Consider the following 20,569-nt stretch of genomic DNA (forward strand, 5'->3'; position numbering starts at 1 on the left):
TTTTTATGTATATGTAAAGCTTTGTAATATCAAAATATTGTTTTTGTTTGTTTTAAAGTTATTTTCCTGTTGAATGTGAGTTAGATTTAGTGATTTAGAATATGGCCCAAGTGTTGCATTGTATGCCATTATTATAAAATCAATCTGTCAAAGTTGTTATTAGAATTAACTGAGGTGGTAAAAGTAAGCTCTCACTATAAATAAACTTTCAAGTAAATATTGGAGAGGCAGTGTGGGCACGGGGGATAGTGGAAAGAGCACATACTTTAGCAATTAGAAAAACCTGTTTGCTAATCCCTGTTTTACCAATTATTGACTGAGAACTACATATTGCTGTTACAAGTTATCCCAAAATTTAGCAGCTTTCATATAGTTATCTCCAATAAGGGTTTAATCTCTGACATTTACAGGGAACTCAGATAGCTAAACAAAAGGAAGATAAACAACCCAATCAAAAAATGGGCAATGGAACTAAATAGATACTTTTTGAAGGAGTAATTAAGGAAGGCCAAGAGACATATTAAAACATGGTCAAAGCCACTAATCATTGGAGTGATGCAAGTCAAAACAATAATGAGGTACCATCTCACAATTGTCAGAATGGCTATCATCAATAAATCAGCAAATGACAAGTGTTGGCAAGGATGTGAAGTAAAAGGAACCCTTGTGCCCTGCTGGTGGGAATGCAGACTGATGCAGCCACTGTGGAGAACAGTATGGAGTTTCCTCAAAAAACTGAAAATGGGACTCCCACTTGACACAGTGATCCCACTTCTAAGAGTATGTCCCAAGAAACTAGAAACACCAATCAGAAAGGGTATATGCATCCATATGTTCATAGCAGCATAATTTACAATAGCTAAGATTTGGAAACAGCCTAATTGCACATCAGCAGCAGTGGTATATCTACACAATGGAATATTATGTTGCTGTAAAAATGGTAGACTTTTCTATCATTTGTAACAGCATGGATGGAGCTGGAGAGCATTATGCTAAGCAAAATAAGTCAGTCAGCGAAAGATAAATATCACATGATTTCCCTCATTTGTGGGTTATAATGAATAACATAAACTGATGAATAAAAACAGACCTAGACACAGAGGAGCATTAATCAGATGCTCAAACCTCAGAGGGAAGGTAGGGGAGGGTGGTGGTAAGGGGAGAGATCAACCAAAGGAATTGCATGCAGGCATCTAAGCCTAACCAATGGACACAGATACCAGGGGGGTGAGGGCACGGGTGTGGGGGAGGACTGGGATGGGGGTAACGTAAGTAATACCTTAATCAATAAAGAAAGGGTGAAAAAATAAAGGATAATATGGTTTCACTTGGAAGGATTATATGGCGTTGTCTTATCAGAAGATAGAGCCAATGCCTTAATGAGTCTGAATATTTCTTAATGTTACTGTCCATGTGGGCAGGGCTTTTATGCACACATAATTTCTAAGTGTGATACTATTATGTGTCGTTTTTATTACAAGTGGTGATTCAAGGGGGGAGTTTTACCTAAACTACTACCTATATGCCCTGTTTTGTCTTGACCTTTCTCCTGAGATCCTAACAGATATATAGCAATCTCCTGTTTATCTCCAGTAGGGTATCCCACAGGCTACTTAACTTCAACAGTTGCAAAACAAGCTCTTCATTTTGAGCTCCAGCCCTTTCCCCGCCCCTCCTTCTTTAATCTAGTGAAGTCATTGCTGTCATTGTTCTCAATGACAAGACTGTCTCTCTTGTCTATCTCCTCTACTCCCACCCTCTGGCCACTACTAGAGTTAGGCTTCTATTATTTCTCTCAGCTGGACATCCAGTTTCTCATGTTAGCTTGCTTCAATTTTTCCTGTAATGTGATCTGAGTGATTTTTTTGAACTGCAGATCTGATTATGATACTCTTGTGCATAAAGTTCTTCAGTGGCTCTCCATTTAGCAACTCAGTTTAAAAACCATTCTCTAGCATCGCATACAAGGTCAGTCTGGATTAAGCTCTTGCACTTCTTCTGAGATTTCTTTCTTTCACTTAATTATAAACACCTAATCCTCTAGATACATTGTTACATTGTACTTCCCATGCCTTGGTACTTGAAGCTTTTTTTTTTTTTTTTTTTTTTTTTTTTTTTACTATCCTATTCATAGATAGTTGTCTGTGAAACTTCTACCCATCCTTTAAGTTTAAGATATAGCTCAGATCTTGCCTTTCATGTCAAGACATCCAAGATCCCAGCGGACAGAATTAAATCTTTGCTTCCCTTTCCCACTGTATCTTGTGTTTGTTTTTGCTATGCTATTCAGCAATCATATAAAAATTAGTTGTGTATTTGCCTGTTTCTGGGTTCCTTGAGGAAAAGGACCATACCTTTCTTATCTTTATATTGCCAGTGCTTAGCAAGGAGCTTCAAAGATAATAGAAACTTGACAAACGTTCATTAAATAAATGAGCAAATCAAAGTGCCTTAGCAACATGAATAGCAACAGTGCATAAGAAAAATGATTCTATAGAAGTGAGACATTCATCAGAAGATCATTTCTTATATCTATTCTTAATAAAAGCAGACTTGCAAATTCATCACTGTTGGGACTATGTTAAACAAACTTAGTCATTACATTTGTTTACAGTAAACTTTGGTTATCTGGTTCCCCCAAACACCTGAATGGCACTGTGCCCAGAAGTAAGAAATATTAAAAATGGACGTGCTTTCATTTGGAAAAATATTCCAAATGAACAAGGACAACTGAAACCATGATATGGTGATGTTTAGTTCATTCTCATTGTAAACAGAAGGTGAGGAGGGCTCTATAAGATAGGGATGTTAGTAAAAGGCAGACTTTCCTATGTGAAATCTGAGAGTCACAGAGTGACAGGTGCTTGGAAGAGAAAAAAAAAAAAGGGAGAAAAAGGAGGGAGAGATCAGAAGCAGAGGTGATAACAATGACAGTGCCAGGGATTTTGTATCTTTCACTCCAGCAGTCTTAGCCAAAAATTATAAATCAGAAGTTAGAACAGGCTTTGTGTGTGTGGATGTGTGTACATGTGTTTACACTCTACTACACTTTATAATTTAGAAGGTATAATCCTTAAAACGCAATCCAGAAAACTAGCCTTTCTAGAATGATGTATTTATAGATAATGCTGGATACTAGAGTAATGGAGATTTTTTATGGGCAGGGATTGTGTTTTAAAACTAAATGTTGTACTCTTTGCTATATGTAGATATCCTGTATATGTGTTATGTGCCATGAGCCACTCAAACTCTTGGTAATCTTTTTCTTTCTTTCTTGGCAATCTTATGAATGAGTGCTATCCATCATGTCCTCAGTAGCCCTACTTAGCTGCTGGAGACTCATGCCTATGGCTTTTTAAAAACTGAGTCAGTTAATTTCATATTTGGCTTTCCTCTTTTTCTGCTGCCTTCTATTTTTCCCAGAATTATTGTCTTTTCCAGACAACTCCGCCTGCTCATAATGTGCCTGCAAGGAAAGCTTCGGTTTTGTCATTTTTTCCTCCAGCAATGTTTTAGAATTAGTTTGCTTCAGGACCCACTTATTCATCTTTCTAGGAGTCCAGGGTATTCCTAAAGCTCTCTTCCAATACCCTATTTCAAATGAAACAATTTTTTTCTCATTATTCTTTTTCATTGTCCAACTTTTACATTTGTACATAGTAATTTGAAATATGAGGATGAGGATGAACTTAGCCTTGGTCTCCAGTGACACATTTTTGCTCTTGGTGACCTTTCCTAATTCTCCCATTGATGCCCTTCCAAGTCTCAGCCTTCTTTTGATTTCTTGGCAGTAGTCTCCGTTTGATTTGATGACTGAACTAAGGTAAGAAAAATCTATAACAATTTCAATGTCTTCATTGTCTATGTTAAAGTTGTATATTCTTTTGTAGTCATGTTCAAATTTTGATAATGTAAAAATAGAGCTTTGCTTTGATCCTTTCTTCTTTTACTTTCACCAGAAGTTATTTTTAATCACTGCAACTTTCAGCCACTAAGATGATGCCATTTGCATATCTTAATTGATATCTTATATGATTTTTATGCTTTCTTCCTCAGAGTCTAGTGCAGGATTTCATTGGTGTTCTGCGTGCAGATTAAACAAATAGGAAGATAAAATGAACTCTTGTTTGACACCCTATGTGACATCTTTGAAGTGAAATTAAAAAACAAAAAACAAAAAACAAAAAATGAGGTGGATGACAGAAGAAATTATGAAAATTATTAAAGACAGGTTAGAGGCCAAAGTTAAAGGTGACAATAGCACAGAAATAATCCTGAATGCAGTTTTTCAATGACCATTACATAAGATACAGAAAATTAGCCAAAACTGGTTTGATTCAGTGGATAGAGCATCAGCCTGCGGACTGGAAGGTCCCAGGTCCGATTCTGGTCACGGGCATGTACCTTGGTTGAGGGCACATCCCCAGTAGGGGGTGTGCAAGAGGCAGCTGATCAATGATTCTCTTTCATCAATGTTTCTATCACCCTCTCTTCCTCTCTGTAAAAAAAAAAAAATCAATAAAATATATTTAAAAAAAGATAAATAAAACTATTACAATTGTCAATGTAAGGAGATAGAAGAGAACAACAAAAAACATAAAACAATAGATTTATACCAGGAGATTAAAAAATAATAAAAGGAAAATGCAAACCTAGATTAGAATACCTGACCAGGAGAAAATAAAGGGATGATAGCAACAGTATACTGAAAATATATAGACTAATCAAAAGCCTTTGAAGAAGATTTCTAGATCAGTGGTTCTCAGCTGAGATAGTTTGGCGTGGCTGTGGGAGAAATGATAAAGATGGTATCTTAGTATGTTTGGGTTGTTATAATAAAACAGGGTGACTTACACGCCAAACACTTATTTCTCATAGTTCTGGAGGCTGAGAAGTCTAAGATCAAGGTGCCAGCACACTTGTTGTCTGCAGAGGTTCCACTTTCTTGTTCATAGATACTCAGCTCTTCACTGTGTCCCCACATGGTGGAAGGAGCTCTCTGGGTTCTCTTTATAAGAACACCAAATCAGTTCCCAAAGGTCCGTGGTCACATTGGGATTAAAGTTCCATGTGAATTTCAGGGGAACATAAACATTTAATCCGTAATAGAGGTGAAGTTTATTTTCAGCACCTTCCAGCCCTTCTGGTACTTCCTGTCACTGAATTCAAATTTCTCAGTATTTTAATTAAAACCCATTCACCAATTTGAGCTCTCTGGAGGGATTTCCACTCACCACTGTCTTTCAGGGTCTCTTCTGAGTGGGATTGTATTGCGGCAATAATATTTTCAGAAAAAAACTACACTCTACTTCCTGAGTTGCCAGGAACTTTTTTGAGGATCAGAGTTGATATTTTCCTTAAAAAAAAGAGGCATTTAAAAAAATCTTGGATATTTTTAGAGATAATATTTTGGAATAAATGCTCCATTCTTTCTCAAGTGGTTTTATAAACAATCATTGTTTCCTTCAATTATATTTGCAAAAGTATTCCGTTGTTTCTACTTTATGGAACAAAGAAAATAGTCAATATTTTCAGTTGGAAATTCTTTATATTTTGTTTAACAATTATAATGTGATAAAGAGTTTTCAAGCAAAGGATAAATTCTAACCTCTGAAACAATCAGTAAGTTATAAACATTTTAAACAAAAAAATTAAATTCGCAAAACAAGGTTAGCAAGCCTTTTGATTCACCAGCTATCTGAATATTCAAGTATCATTTGCTAAAGCATGTAATGTTTTGTTTTTATTTTAAAAAATATGTTTTTATTGAATTTCTAGAGAGAGAGAAAGGGAGAGAGATAGAGAGATGAAAACATCGATGAGAGGGACACATCGATTGGCTGCCTCCTGCATACATGTTCCCTTGACCAGGAATCAAACCAGGAACATCTTGGTTCATGGATCAGTATCCAACCACGGAGCTACACCAGCCATTCTGAAACGTGTCTTGACTCTTCAGAAGTTCTTTAAAAACAGCAAACAATGCACACAATGTAGTCTGGCTCACTGTTGGCGAGTGCAGCAATGCGGTAGGACGCAGTCCGGGCTGAGGGACCTCCCCTCCCCCAGTGCACAAATTTCATGCACTGGACTTCTAGTTGTACTATAAATTAGAGGTAATTTGGTACAGTTTACTATGACCTAGTCTTTTTTTTTTTTTTTTTTTTTTTTTTTTTTTTTTTTTAATGAACAACAGCAATTAATTTCTTACATTTCTGGAAGTGGAGAAGTCCAAGATCAAGACATGGCTGATTTAGTGTCTGGTGAGAAACTGCTTTCTGGTTTATAAATAATACTATGACCTAGTGTTAATTCTGTAATTATTAAACTTTGCCTTCCTAAGCAAGACTGCAGTGAATTATGATTCTCTGACTTGATCTGCAGATTAAACAATTTGGTCTGGCGGCATGGCCTAGCAATTGAGCATCAACCTCTGAATCAGAAGGTCACAGTTTGATTCCAGTAAGGGCACATGCCTGATTATGGGCTCTATCCCCAATAGGAGGTGTGCAGGCTGATCAATGATTCTCTCTCATCACTAATGTTTCTGTATCTCTCTCCCTCTCCCTTTTTCTCTGTAATTAATCAATATATATATTGAATTTTTAAAAGTTTACATATATATATTTGGTAAATCTGAAGAGGCGAACAAACCTTTTCTGGGAATGCAGTGGCCTTAGAGGAGCTGGAAAGAGACAGGAGGGAGAATGCTGTTAAGAGGACTGAGCCCTACTCAGGAGATGACACACTAAGTTCCTTTTTATCTCTGCTAAATGATGGTTTGAGACTGATACTGGACCTCACTCTTAGGACTTTCTTGTTATTTAAAAAATTTTAGAATGCTCTTTCTAAGCCTTTACTACTCAAAATGTGGCCTGTGTTAGCAGCAGCAATGGTATCATTTGGGAGCTTGTCAGAAATGCAGAATCTCAACCACATCCATGGAATTAGATCTGGCATTTTAACATGATCTCCAGGTGATTTAACATTAACATTGGAGAAGCTTTGGTCTGTCTCTCTTCTTTTGGCTCATATTTTTTCTTCCCATTTTTTCAATTGTACTCTCTAACCCTTCTGTTGGATTAAAAAATTCAGCAAACGTATTTTAGCTTTTCAAGGTAATTTTTAAAATTATCTGATTGTTCCATTTGGCATAGAATCGTATTCTAATCCTTTTTAAAAATATGTATAATTGACATATAACATCCAGCCAGATCAGTTTCTTTAGAGCAAATGTTATATCTTGTGACTAGACATAAACACAAAATCTCTTGGTAAAGGACCAGAGTTTTTGGGAGGAGATAGGGTAAGCAGGAGAGGAGTAATTGTATAGGCAGATGTATAAGTGCTATAGGTTTTTGCTCCTCTTCCTGTTGCCATCCTCTCTACGTCCTAGCTTGGCTCTTGGGTCTCGGGGCTTACTTAGATGGACCAGGCACCACCTCTAAAGCAGGCTTTGCTTTGAATTGTATGGATTTCTGCTTTCTCTTTCCACCTTCCAGAAAAATTATTAATATCTCTACTCTGCTCAGTGAAAGTTATCTTTTCTATTACTAGTGCTCTCAGTATATTTTTGTCATTTGTATTCTTTTTACTATCATGTCGTTGGAAACTTAAAAGAGTAAGAGTTAGATAAATAAATTTGGTTCTTAATCTTTTCCAGAAGATTAAGTTTTTTGATGGTGATAGAATAATTTTATGCAGATTTTATCCTTTGTAACTCACTGGGTAATCTTGTAACAATTTTTCTAAAAATGATACTAAGTTCTGTATTGACATAATTTTTACATAATCACACAGACCAAGAAAGAAACTAGAGCTGATACTGATCAGACTATCAAACAATCAAACCAGAGAAAAATTATTTTGTTCATGCATCACTGTGCGTATACACGCACAATGAACATATATACACATGCTCACCCCCACACACACTTTTCTGTGGGTAGGCAAACAAGCATAAAACAAGCTGGACATAGAGTGATAAAATGATTATATTTTGAATTTTTATTAAAAGATAAGTAGATTTCCACATCTGTCTATCTGACAGAATTTTAAAGTTTACATAAAGGCCTTAACAGGGTTCAGTTAGGTATATTGTCCATATGTTCTCAATAACTTCTTACTCTCTCAAGACTGTGTCATTGAAACTGGCTCCTACTGTGAAAGTGGTAGGCAGAATGTACATTTCAAGGATGGTGTGTGGTAAGATCAGCTTCTGATTACCTGGGGCCAGCTCTCAAATCAAGCAGGGGTCGTGTCCTTTGTTAATTTTTTTGTGTTGCAAAAATATTCTCCACTCTATGGTTTATACTTACTTTACTTAATGGTGTATTTTGATGAATAGAAATTTTAATTTTAATGTAGTCTAACTTATTGTTCTTTTCCATTATGATCAGTGACTTTCTGTGCAATTTAAAAATATTTTTCTTAAATAAATGAGAAGATATTCTCCAATATTTTCTTCTAACCTAGAGATACCTAAGAGAAATATAAAAGCTACATTTATATCTTAAAAATTTCCACATTTTAAAATTATTATTTTGTTTTTGCTGCTAATACTCACCTGAAAATATTTTTCCATTGGCTTATAGAGAGAGTAGAAGGAAGTGGGAGAGACACATAGAGAGAAACATCACTGTGAGAGAGACATGTTGGTTGGTTACTTCCTGCCCGGGCCCTGACCAGGACTGGGATTGAGCCTGCAACTGAAGTACATGCCCTGACCAGAATAAAACTGAGGACCTTCAGTCTGCAGGTCAAAGCTCTATCCACTGAGTCAAGCTGGCTAGGGCAAAATTTTACACATTTAAAAAATAAAAGGTATCTGGTGAATTTAATTTTAATAATTTATTTTATTTTACCCAACATATTCTTAATATCACATTTCATCATGTAATCAATATAAAAATTCAGTGAGATATTTTTACACTTTAAAAATCATACTAAGTCTTCAAACTCTGGTATGTATTTTGTAGTTGTATCATATATCGACTCAAATAGTCAATTTCAAAATTTCCAGTGTTTAATAGTCACATGTGGCTAGTGGTTACCATATTGGGCAGCATAGTCTCCTAAACATTTTGTTTTGCCCCTTGAACTTTATATTTATGTATGGAGCAAGGATTGTTTCATTTCTTCCCCATATGGTATTCTAATTGTACTAGCTATATAAGTTGAAAAGAATATTTTCCCTACTGCTTTGCAGTATCATCTTTGTCATAAATCAAATGTTCATACATGAGTAGATTTGCTTCTGTGCTTAAGAAATGTTTATTTTATACAGACAATTTTTCTCATGAACTCCATGGTTGCTGGTGGGGGTAAAAAGGAGCAAACTATAACTTTCCAGTCAATTGAATCTGAGTCTCTTCAAGTTTAAATACTACCTTTAGGAATCTCACTTTTTTGGTACGTGTTAGGTGATTGTCTTAGATTTCTTTCTATCCTCTTGGTTTTCCCCAAAATGGTATGTGGCTATATGGGACATGACCTTGCAGTGCCAATAGGTCCTCTGCTTCCCTTTGTGCTTCTTTGTTCTCTACTGCACTAAATCCATCATGGTAGCGTTCTTGGTCTCTTGGGCTGAGGTCTGCTGATGTTTGCATTTTATTTTCTTGTATTAGTCAGAGCCTAAGCTGCAGGCATTTCTTAGTTTGAGACATGCTCTCCTCCCTCCCACAGCCCATGGCTATCCAGCTCACAACCTCTGGAGGAGTCATTTTGCCCATAACCAATGTGGTTCCATGAGAGCACTACAGGTCCTCAGCTCATCTCTTTCCCATGGACTTGCAGTAATTTTGAGGGCCTGTTTTATCACCTAGCAGCCAAGGGAGGCTAAGGAGTGTTCACTCCAGCTCATCTATACCTGCTTATGCAGATCACTTATATTGTGTCAATGCAGCACCTCCTGCACTGATGTGGGGCCATCGTCGGCTCATCCGAGATTTCCAAATGGGGCATATTGCACAAGATACCTTAATGTCTATTATATACTTTCTCCCTGAAATTTGATAGCAGGTGTACTTGTTGATGCCTCCCTCTAAGACATATCTCTTGTAATTGTGCTTCATTTTATTGTGTTGTGCTTTTTACAAATTGACAGCAAGATGTTCCACCAGCAAATAGAATACAACTCACCTTTTTTGCAATAGTCGCTTATCTATGGTGGTCTTGAACAGACTGCGATATCTATGAGGTATGCTGGTATTTCTGTCTTCCTTCTTTCTGCAGTCCACAGATTTCAATGTGCAGGCTTTCCTACTTTCTGTGTGGTAATGACAATCACTGTGTCACAGCCTGAGTTATTTCTATTCATGGCTCAGAGACAGAGATCTAGCCCTTGCTATGTTAATGAGCTTAAATAATTCATAGAATGTTTCTCTTTCACTTTCAATACATTTTCTCTTTCAAAATGTATAGCTTTCAAGACCATTCTCGTGTTAGCAATTTAAAAAATTGAATTTGACAGTCAAAGCTGAGCATGACTTCATTGTTCTAGCTGATGTCAGCCATTTCTTGGGCAGTGAGTCATGGGACTGTATGATTTACAGGATATCAAAGTACATCTGAAAATATTTCCAAAAATATTATCTCCATTACACTATTAAAAAAGAAAAGAAGAAAAAAATTCCATATTTTCCACCTATGCGTGCCAGATGAGTAAAAATAAAAGCTAAGAGGGAAGTCTGGAAACAGAATTGTGAATCTGTCATTTAAGTAAGGATACCTGCATGGGAATTTATTTCGCACATGAAAGCAGCTGCAGAGTTTTAGAGTCCTAATGAAACAGGGAAATCACCTGTATAAATAGATCTGCTGAATTGATTGTGGCAGCGGTAAATATCAACTTATGCATAGGTATGAAATATCACATGGTCCTGTGATCTGCTAAGAAATCTTGCAATGTTAAATATAGTAACTTTAACATATCATGTTCGTTGTAAAACTTTAGAAAAATAGAGATAAAAGTAAAGAAATAAAACTTCCTACAAACCTTACCAGTAGAGATAGTCCTTATTTTTGTGAAGATCAAAGTAATGGCTGAGAATGAGAACTAAAAGAATAGAGAGGCTTCCTCATGCAGAAAAGAGAGCTGTGGATAGGGGAAAATAAGGTATGAACAATTAGCCCGTCCATTGAAATTTGAAAATGTTTACCTAGGAAGTTTACAGGATGAATGGGAAAGAGACTTTGGGGACAATTACCATTTGTAGGAAGGAGAGGACAAAGACTAGGAAAATGAAATTTTGAGAAGTTTTTCTTTTGACTTCTAGTTGCAGTAATGGAGAACCTGGTTCTTTGGAACAGCTCTCCCATTAAGGAATATTACAGAGGCTGCCCCTGCTCTCCAGTTCTATACAAATATTTAAAGACATCACGATGCTGTACTGTATATTTGAAATTGATAAGAGAGTAGATCTTAAAAGTTGTCATAACAAGAAAAAATTTGTATCTATGTATGGCAGCTGATGCCAACTAGGTTTTTTTTTTTTAAATAAATATATTTTATTGATTTTGTACAGAGAGGAAGGGAGAGAGATAGAGAGCTAGAAACATCGATGAGAGAGAGTCATTGATCAGCTGCCTCCTGCAAACTCCCCACCAGGGATATGCCTGCAACCAAGGTACATGCCCTTGACCGGAATCGAACCCGGGTCCCCTCAGTCCCCAAGCCGACGCTCTATCCACTGAGCCAAACCAGTCTTGGCTGATGCCAACTAGGTTTAATGTGGTGGTCATTTTGCATTACATAGTATGTACAAATATTAAATCATTATCTTATACAGTCTACAGAATATAATGTTATATGCCAATTACACCTCAATAAAAAACAAACAAAAAAGACACCACAAATCTAGTAAGTAATGTGAAGAATTATGGAGCTAAGATTTGGGAGAAGATAGAAACCCAGAGAGGCAAGTAAGGAATTTGGGACCACTTTTACCCTAAAGGCCTCTGATAATTCAGGACGAGATGGATGAGAGGCTGCCATTTTGATAGTTTCCAAGAAATAGTTTAAAGTGTTGTTAAAAGTAGAATTTTCTGCCTCTCTTTTATATGAAATTTCTTCTCTACTTGAAATGACCTCCATATTATCCCCTAAATATGTCTGTACTTTTTCTTTCTTCTTTTAAGACTTTATTTTCTTAAGAGCATTTTAGGTTTCCAGCAAAATTGAGGGGAAGGTACAGATATTTCCCATAACCCCTGATCCCAAACATGAGTCACTTGCCCCATTATTAACATCACTCACCAGAATGGTACATCCCCACCCCCCAAGAATGAATGTACATAGACTCATCATTATCACCCAAGTCCACAGTTTACTTCAGGGTTTGTTGTTGATGCTGTCTATGGTTTTGAACAAATGTATAATGACATACACTGAGTGTCCAGATTATTATGATCTCTGAACACATAATAATCTGGCCATTCAGTTTGTGTGTGTGTGTGTGTGTGTGTGTGTGTGTGTGTGTGTATGTGTGTATGTGTGTGTATTAGAGGCCCAGTGCATGAATTCATGCATGGGTGGGGTCCAGCCAGCCTGGCTAGGGGGAGGGGACGTAGGCAGTTGGCCAGCATGCCTGCAGGTCGAACTCCTGGTCAAGGGGAAAATTTGCATATTAGCCTTTTATATTACATAGGACTAGAGGTCCAGTGTACAAAATTTGTGCACGTGTGTGTGTATGTATGTGTGTGTGTGTGTCCCTCAGCTCAGCCTGCACCCTCTCCAGTCTGAGACATCCCTCTCACAATCCAGGACTGCTGTGTCCCAATCACTAGCCTGCCTGCCTGCCCTTACCCGCTTCTGCCTGCCAGCCTGATCACCCCCTAACCATTCCCCTGCCAACCTGATTGACACCTAACTGCTCGCCTGCCAGCCTGATTGCCCTTAACTGCCCTCCTTTGCCAGCCTAGTCACCCCTAACTGCCCTCCCCTGTAGGCCTAGTTCCCCCCCCCCCCCCACAATTGCCCTCCCTGCAGGCCTTGTTCCTCCCAACTGGCCTCCCCTGTGGGCCGTCTTGTGTCTACATGGGAGCAGCCATCTTGTGTGTTTAAGTGATGGTCAATTTGTATATTACCTCTTTATTATATAAGATATACACTGAGTATCCAGATTATTATGTGCTTAGAGATCATAATAATCTGCCCACTTAGTGTATATCCATAATATTGTACAGAGTATTTAATCACCCTAAAAATCATCTGTGCTCTGATTATTCATCTATCTCCTCTCATGCAACTGCCCCAGTAACCATTGATTTTTTTTTATTATCTTCTTACTTCTCCTTTATCAGAATTTTATGCAGTTGAAATCACAGTGTCACCTTTTCAGATTGGTTTCTTTTACTTAGTAATATGTATTTAAGGCTCCTCTATGTATTTTCTTTATTTTTTTGTTAATTCTTACCCGAGGATATTTTTCCACTGATTTTTAGACAGTGTGGAGGGGAGGGAGAGAAAGACAGAAACATTGATTGGTTGCCTTCCATATGTTTCCCCTACCAGGGCTGGGGTAGAGTCTGCAACCAAGGTACATGCTCTTGACTGGAATTGAACCTGGGATCTTTCAGTCCACAAGCCAACTTTCTATTCACTGAGCCAAACCTGTTGGGGCTCCTCCATGTATTTTCATATCTTAGTTCACCCCCCCCCCCCAAGCACTGAATAATATTCCTTTGTATTGATATATCAATGTTTTTATATACATTTACCTACTGAAAGACCTTTTGGATACTTCTAAGTTTTGGCAATAATGAAAAAAGTTTCTATAAACCTATACATGCTGGGTTTTGTGCTGACATAAGTTTTCAACTCCTTTGGGTAGACACCAAGGAGCAAGATTATTGGATTGTATAGTAAAAGTATGTTTAGTTTTGTAAGAAACCACCATACTATCTTCCAAAGTGGCTGTATCATTTTTTATTTCTGCCAGCAATAAGAGCACCTATTGCTTCACATCCTAGCCCATATTTAGTATTGTCAGTGTTCTAGATTTTGGCCATTCTAATAGGCATATAGAGGTATCTCAGTGCTGTTTTAATTTGTATTTCTCTGGCAACATATATTGTGGAGCTCATTTGCTATCAGCATGTCTTCTTTGGTGAGGTATCTATTAAGAGCCTTGGTCATTTTATTGTGTTGTATGAAAGGAGAGAAGGTTAGCACTCCCCTTGACAAGGATGGAAGAGGCTCTCGGGCCTAACAACACGCATACAGTTAAGGCATTGCCACCTACTTCTTGGCATCTAACCACTGTTTTTAAAGAGGTGAAATAACAATAGACCCCACCGAACTACAACGGATTGTTACAAAATACTACGAACAACTCTATTCCAACAAACTGAACAACCTGGAGGAAATGGACATATTCCTAGAAAAATACAAACTTCCAAAACTCAATCAGGAAGAATCTAAAAATCTCAATAGACCAGTGACTTGGGAAGAAATTGAAACAGTCATCAAAAAGCTTCCAGCAAACAAAAGCCCAGGGCCAGATGGCTTCACAGGAGAGTTTTACCAAACATTCAAGGAAGAACTAAAACCTATCCTCCTCAGACTATTCCAAAAAATCCAAGAGGAAGGAACACTTCCAAACTCCTTCTATGAAGCCAGCATCACCCTAATACCAAAACCAGATAAAGATAACTCAATGAAAGAGAATTACAGGCCAATATCCCTCATGAACATAGATGCCAAAATCCTCAACAAAATCCTAGCAAATCGGCTCCAGCAGAGCATCACAAAGATCATACACCACGACCAAGTAGGATTTATTCCAGGAATGCAAGGATGGTACAATATCCGCAAATCAATAAACGTGATACATCACATAAACAAATTGAAAGATAAAAATCATATAGTCATATCAATTGATGCATAAAAAGCATTTGATAAAATTCAACACCCTTTCTTGATAAAAACTCTTAACAAGGTGGGAGTACAAGGATCATACCTCAACATAATAAAAGCTATATATGATAAACCCACAGCCAACATTACACTCAATGGGCAAAAACTAAAACCATTCCCTCTACAAACAGGAACAAGACAGGGTTGCCCACTCTCGCCACTCCTGTTTGACATAGTACTGGAAGTACTAGCCATTGCAATTAGACAAGAGGAGGAAATAAAAGGCATCCAAATTGGAAAAGAAGAAGTAAAGTTATCCTTATTTGCAGATGACATGATATTGTACATAAAAAACCCAAAAGACTCCATTAAAAAACTAATTGACTTAATAAATGAATTTGGCAATGTAGCAGGATACAAAATTAATGCCAAGAAATCCATGGCATTCCTATACACCAACAGTGAAACTACAGAAACAGAGGCTAAAAAAGCAATTCCATTTACCATCGCACCAAAAAAATTAAGATACCTAGGAATAAATTTAACTAAGGAAGTAAAGGACCTATTTGCGGAAAACTACATGACACTGAAAAAAGAGATAGAGGAAGATGTAAGGAGATGGAAGAACATACCATGTTCATAGATTGGTAGGATCAACATCATCAAAATGTCCATACTTCCTAAAGCAATCTATAGGTTCAATGCACTCCCCATTAAAATACCAACGGCATATTTCACTGACCTAGAAAGAACTCTCCAAAAGTTCATTTGGAACAATAAAAAACCCCGAATAGCCACAGCAATCCTGAGAAAGAAGGGTAAAGTAGGAGGGATCTCAATACCAGACTTCAAACTGTATTACAAAGCCACTGTTCTCAAAACAGCCTGGTACTGGCACAAGAACAGACATATAGATCAATGGAATAGAATTGAGAACCCAGATATCAACCCAAATCAATATGCTCAATTAATATTTGACAAAGGAGGCACGAATATACAATGGAGTTAAGACAGTTTCTTCAATAAATGGTGTTGGGAAATTTGGACAGACACATGCAAAAGAATGAAACTAGATCACCAACTTACACCATTCACAAAAATAAACTCAAAATGGATACAGGACTTAAACATCAGACGGGAAACCATAAAAATACTAGAAGCATCCATAGGCAGCAAAATCTCAGACGTATGCCAGAAGAACTTCTTCACTGATACTGCCCCTAGGGCAATGGAAGCTAAAGAGAAAATAAACAAATGGGACTACATCAAAATAAAAAGCTTTTTTACGGCAAAAGAAACCATCAACAAAATAACAAGAAAGCCCACTGTGTGGGAGAACATATTTGCAAATGTTACCACTGATAAAGGTTTAATCTCCAACATTTACAGACAGCTTATACAACTAAAAAAAAGGAAGATGAATGATCCAATTAAAAAATGGGCAATGGACCTAAATAGAATATTTTCAAAAGAAGACAGAAGGAAGGCCAAAAGGCACATGAAAACATGCTCAAAGTCACTAATTGTCCGAGAGGTGCAAATCAAAACAACAATGCGGTACCATCTCACTCCTGTCAGAATGGCCAACATCAACAAATCAACAAACGACAAGTGTTGGCGAGGTTGCGGAGAAAAAGGAACCCTCGTGCACTGCTGGTGGGAATGCAGACTGGTGCAACCACTGTGGAGAACAGTGTGGAGTTTCCTCAAAAAACTGAAAATGGAACTCCCATTTGACCCAGTAATCCCACTTCTAGGAATATATCCCAAGAAACTAGAAACACCAATCAGAAAGGATATATGCACCCCCATGTTCATAGCAGCACAATCTACAATAGCCAGAATTTGGAAACAGCCTAGGTGCCCATCTGCAGATGATTGGATCCAAAAACTATGGTACATCTACTCAATGGAATACTATGCTGCCATAAAAAAGAAGGAATTCTCATCATTTGCAGCAACCTGGATGGAATTGGAGAACATCATGCTGAGTGAAATAAGCCAATCAATGAAAGAGAAACACCACATGACCTCACTCATTTGTGGATGATAACGAACATTATAAATTGATGAACCAAGAGACAGATATAGAGACAGTAAAGCAACAGGCAGACTGTCAAATTACAGTGGGGAGGGGAGGAAGATCTGGGGGAGATAATAGATCAACCGAAGGGCTTGTGTACATGCATATAAGTACAACCAATGGACATAAAACTCTGGGGAGGGAGTGTATGTATGGGAGGGAAGGAGGGGGGCAAAAAAATCAATAAAATATATTAAAAAAAAGAGCTTTGGTCATTTTATTTTATTGCATTTATTGGGGGTGACAGTGGGTAATAAAGTTTTATGGGTGTCAGGTATACAATTCTATAATACATCATTTTTATACTGTATTCTGTGTTCACCACCTCAAATCAAGTTTCCTTCTATCACCATTTATCCTCCCTTTTCCATATTCTATTTCTCTCCACCCCCTATTCATACTGTTGTCTGTGCCTATTTTTTCTGTGTTTAATCTCTTCACCTTTTTACCCAGCTCCCAACCCCTTCCTCTCTGATAATTGTTAATCTGTTCTGTGTATCTTTGAGTCTGTTTCTATTTTGGTAGTTTAAAATATGTTTCTTTTAAATTGACTTTTTTAGAGGGAGAATGGGAAGGAGAGGGAGAGAGAAAGAAACATACATTGCTACTTCCCATGCTCCCTACTGGGGATTGAACCGGCAACATGGGCATGTGATCTGACTGGGAATCAAACCAATGACTTCTTGGTATATGGGATGATGCTCCCAACTGAGCCATACCAGTCAGAGCATAATGTTAGTTATTTTGTTCACTATATTACATTTATAAGTAAAATTATATGATACTTGGTACTTATCTTTTTCTGACTGGCTTATTTCACTTAGCATAATACACTCCAGGCCCATCCATGCTGTCAGATAAGGTAAGATTTCCTCTTTTATATGGCCAACTAATATTGCTCAGCAGTAGTTGAGTAGATAAAAAAGCTGTAGTACATGTACACATTGGCTCATTTTTTAATCATGTTTTTTGTTTCCCTGTTGTTGAGCTTTAAGAGTTCTTTGTGTTTTTTGGATAACAGTCCTTTATTAGATGTGTCTTTTGAAAATCTTTCTCCAAGTCTGTGACTTGCTTTTTAATTCTTTTGATATTCTCTTTTGAAAAGCAGAAGTTTTTATTTTAATGAAGCCAAGCTTATCAATTATTTTTTTTCATGGATCATTTATTTTATATTGTATATTTAAAAAGCATCAACATAGTCAAGGTCATCTAGGTTTTTCACTATGTTTTCTTCTAGGAGTTTTATAGTTTTGTGTTTTACATTTAGGTCTCTGATCCATTTAGAGTTAATTTTTGTGAAGGGTATACTTTCTATAGTTTTCATACTCTTATTGATATCTTCTTCACATTTTGTCTGTTTGAAACTCTCTTTGCCGTTTTGATTTACTATAGATCTTTCTCTTCCATAAAGACTTTTCTTACAATTCTGGCATAGAGTTATTTTTTTTCTTTTGAAACTTCTTAGTGTTTATCTCTAGCACACTTGTGCCATGTGTTTTTTATTCCTAAAAGTTATTTTTGTATAATTATATATATTTTGCAATAAGTAGATAGTACGATCTTGATCCTAGTAGGTAGGTTAATCAATTTGAGTATATGTGTTTACACATTCCCTGAAATGGTGACAGATACTCCTTTTTGCCAGGTTAGCTGACTTTCTTCACTTTCAAACTATTCTAACAGTTGATATTGCCTTTGGAAACTTAATTTTAACAAGAAAGTAAGAGAAGAGAAAATCATAACAAGCTGAGAATTTGTTGAGTGACTGGAGCAAGGAAAATATTTTGCTAGGTGGTGTTAGGGCAAACAAAAATGTGGTGTCTGTCCTCAGGGACTCAGAATCTAGGAGAGCACAGAGTTTACCAAGAATGAAAATTTGTTTTCAGTTATTGCAGCAAGTCAACTATGTTGGTTGGCATTGTGCATAATTAAAAGAAAAACGTATGGGTGCTTGTTCCAAAGGCTTGGTATTGCTCCAACTCTGCATGCAAATGTGAGTAGAATTGGAAATATGAGCAAGTTAGTTTTTATGTGTCTTGCTTTGTGGGTTACTTCTAAAATAATTACTACTACTAAATAAGTAATACAAATTATATTTTATATATAGTTTTGAATTTATAAGTAATACAAATTATAATTTATATATAGTTTCTCTTTTACTGGTATAGTGGTCTCTTTTAGGTTTAAGGACTTTGCATCATCAAATTTAGTGCAGTGATTATTTTCTATTATTATAAAAATATTTAATACAAATTTTAAGAAATAAAAAGATCATACATATTTTAAGAAATAAAAAAAACCTATATGAATTTTTCAAATGTAGTGTCTTCTTAAGGCAAAAAAATGTAAACTGACTGCTCTGGATTTGTTAATTGAGAAAAGTGTGACATCAGATGGTTTCACTTGATGATTGCTTCAGGGAACACCTATTATTAGGTTCTTTGGAATGGGAAGATGGAAATGAGGAAATGAAAGGAAAGGTTGAGGGAACTGCATGAATGAATAGGATACTAAGAACTCATGCAAATGATTTCATTCTTAACCTAAATTTAAAACAAGAGATACTTGCTATTTTTAAGGAAATAAAAACTGACAATTTTCTAGAACAACAGGACAAAACCTCTAGAATATTACCACCTGAAGAGATCTTGTTAGATAACCTTTTGATTAAGTATGGAGTGGTAGAATAAAGAACCACCAGTTTAGTTGGCTTTAATGTAGAGCTTTTTCCCATTGATCAAGCTGAATATTTTATATATTCTATCTAAGAAAGTAAAGTGATAATGACAACAGCAACATTATGTTGAAATTAGGAATACAAGAAAGTAAAATGAGAAACAAGATTTGAGTAATGTTTTTAGATGAAAAGAAAAAAATGACATAATTTCACATGTTAATATAATATTTTATTCTGGGAAACTTATACCATTTCTGGTTTCTAATTCATATCCTTATTTTGGGAATGAGCTAGTATTATATAACACTGTTAAAAACAAAATTCAAAAATCATAAATTTTGAAGATCGTATTGGCCTTATTCGATGATTCATGGATTGGGCAGCAGTTCAGCTAGCAAATAAAAAGAGCTCTGAAGAGCTGTGTGAAGTGAAAGACTTTTATAGGCAAGAGAGGGCAGGACAAAGAACTTATACAAACAAACAACTGATTATTTGTGGCAAGGTCACCTTTCTTTAGGGAATATCAGGGGTCTGTCTGGCAGATTACTTCACTAGTGCTGACCAGGTATTTCCAGATGGATTGGTTTAAAGGTCCATGCTTGGGGCAGGCTGAAACTGTAATTAAGTTAGATATAAGTCTCAGTTATGTGACATGGGGCTTGGAACAAGTGACTCCATTTTTAACCTACTGTCTCCTTTTTAAACAACTTTCTTAACCATAGGTCAGCTATGGTTCATTAGATTGTATGCTCTGTTTTTTGTTTTTTTTTATGAGAATAATTTCTGTTTTGCTAACTCTTGAGTCTCCAGTACCAAGTGGAATGCTTGGCATATAAGAGATTCATAACTCATAATTTGTTGTTCATAATAAATACGTAACTATCAACAAGTGAATCTAAAAACCAATGAAATTAAAAAAAAATCTGATGAACAATATTAACTGTTGAATATA

General features: G+C 36.5%; 1 long non-coding RNA gene and 1 other non-coding gene across 2 annotated transcripts; one reads left to right on the forward strand and one right to left on the reverse strand.

Annotated features, from left to right (window-relative positions):
• Positions 1–1,188: 1,188 nt before the first annotated feature.
• Positions 1,189–14,264, reverse strand: LOC123651618. Its single transcript, XR_006740472.1, has 3 exons — positions 14,184–14,264; positions 3,608–3,616; positions 1,189–1,199 (listed from the first exon to the last, which is right to left on the reverse strand). It is a non-coding gene; the product is annotated as an uncharacterized LOC123651618 (long non-coding RNA).
• LOC118710793 lies at positions 14,144–14,269 on the forward strand. The gene has a single exon (XR_004985531.1). It is a non-coding gene; the product is annotated as a U6atac minor spliceosomal RNA (small nuclear RNA).
• Positions 14,270–20,569: the final 6,300 nt, after the last annotated feature.

The sequence above is a fragment of the Pipistrellus kuhlii genome, unplaced genomic scaffold (genome assembly GCF_014108245.1).
Source record: "Pipistrellus kuhlii isolate mPipKuh1 unplaced genomic scaffold, mPipKuh1.p scaffold_m20_p_1, whole genome shotgun sequence".
Lineage (NCBI taxonomy): Eukaryota > Metazoa > Chordata > Mammalia > Chiroptera > Vespertilionidae > Pipistrellus > Pipistrellus kuhlii.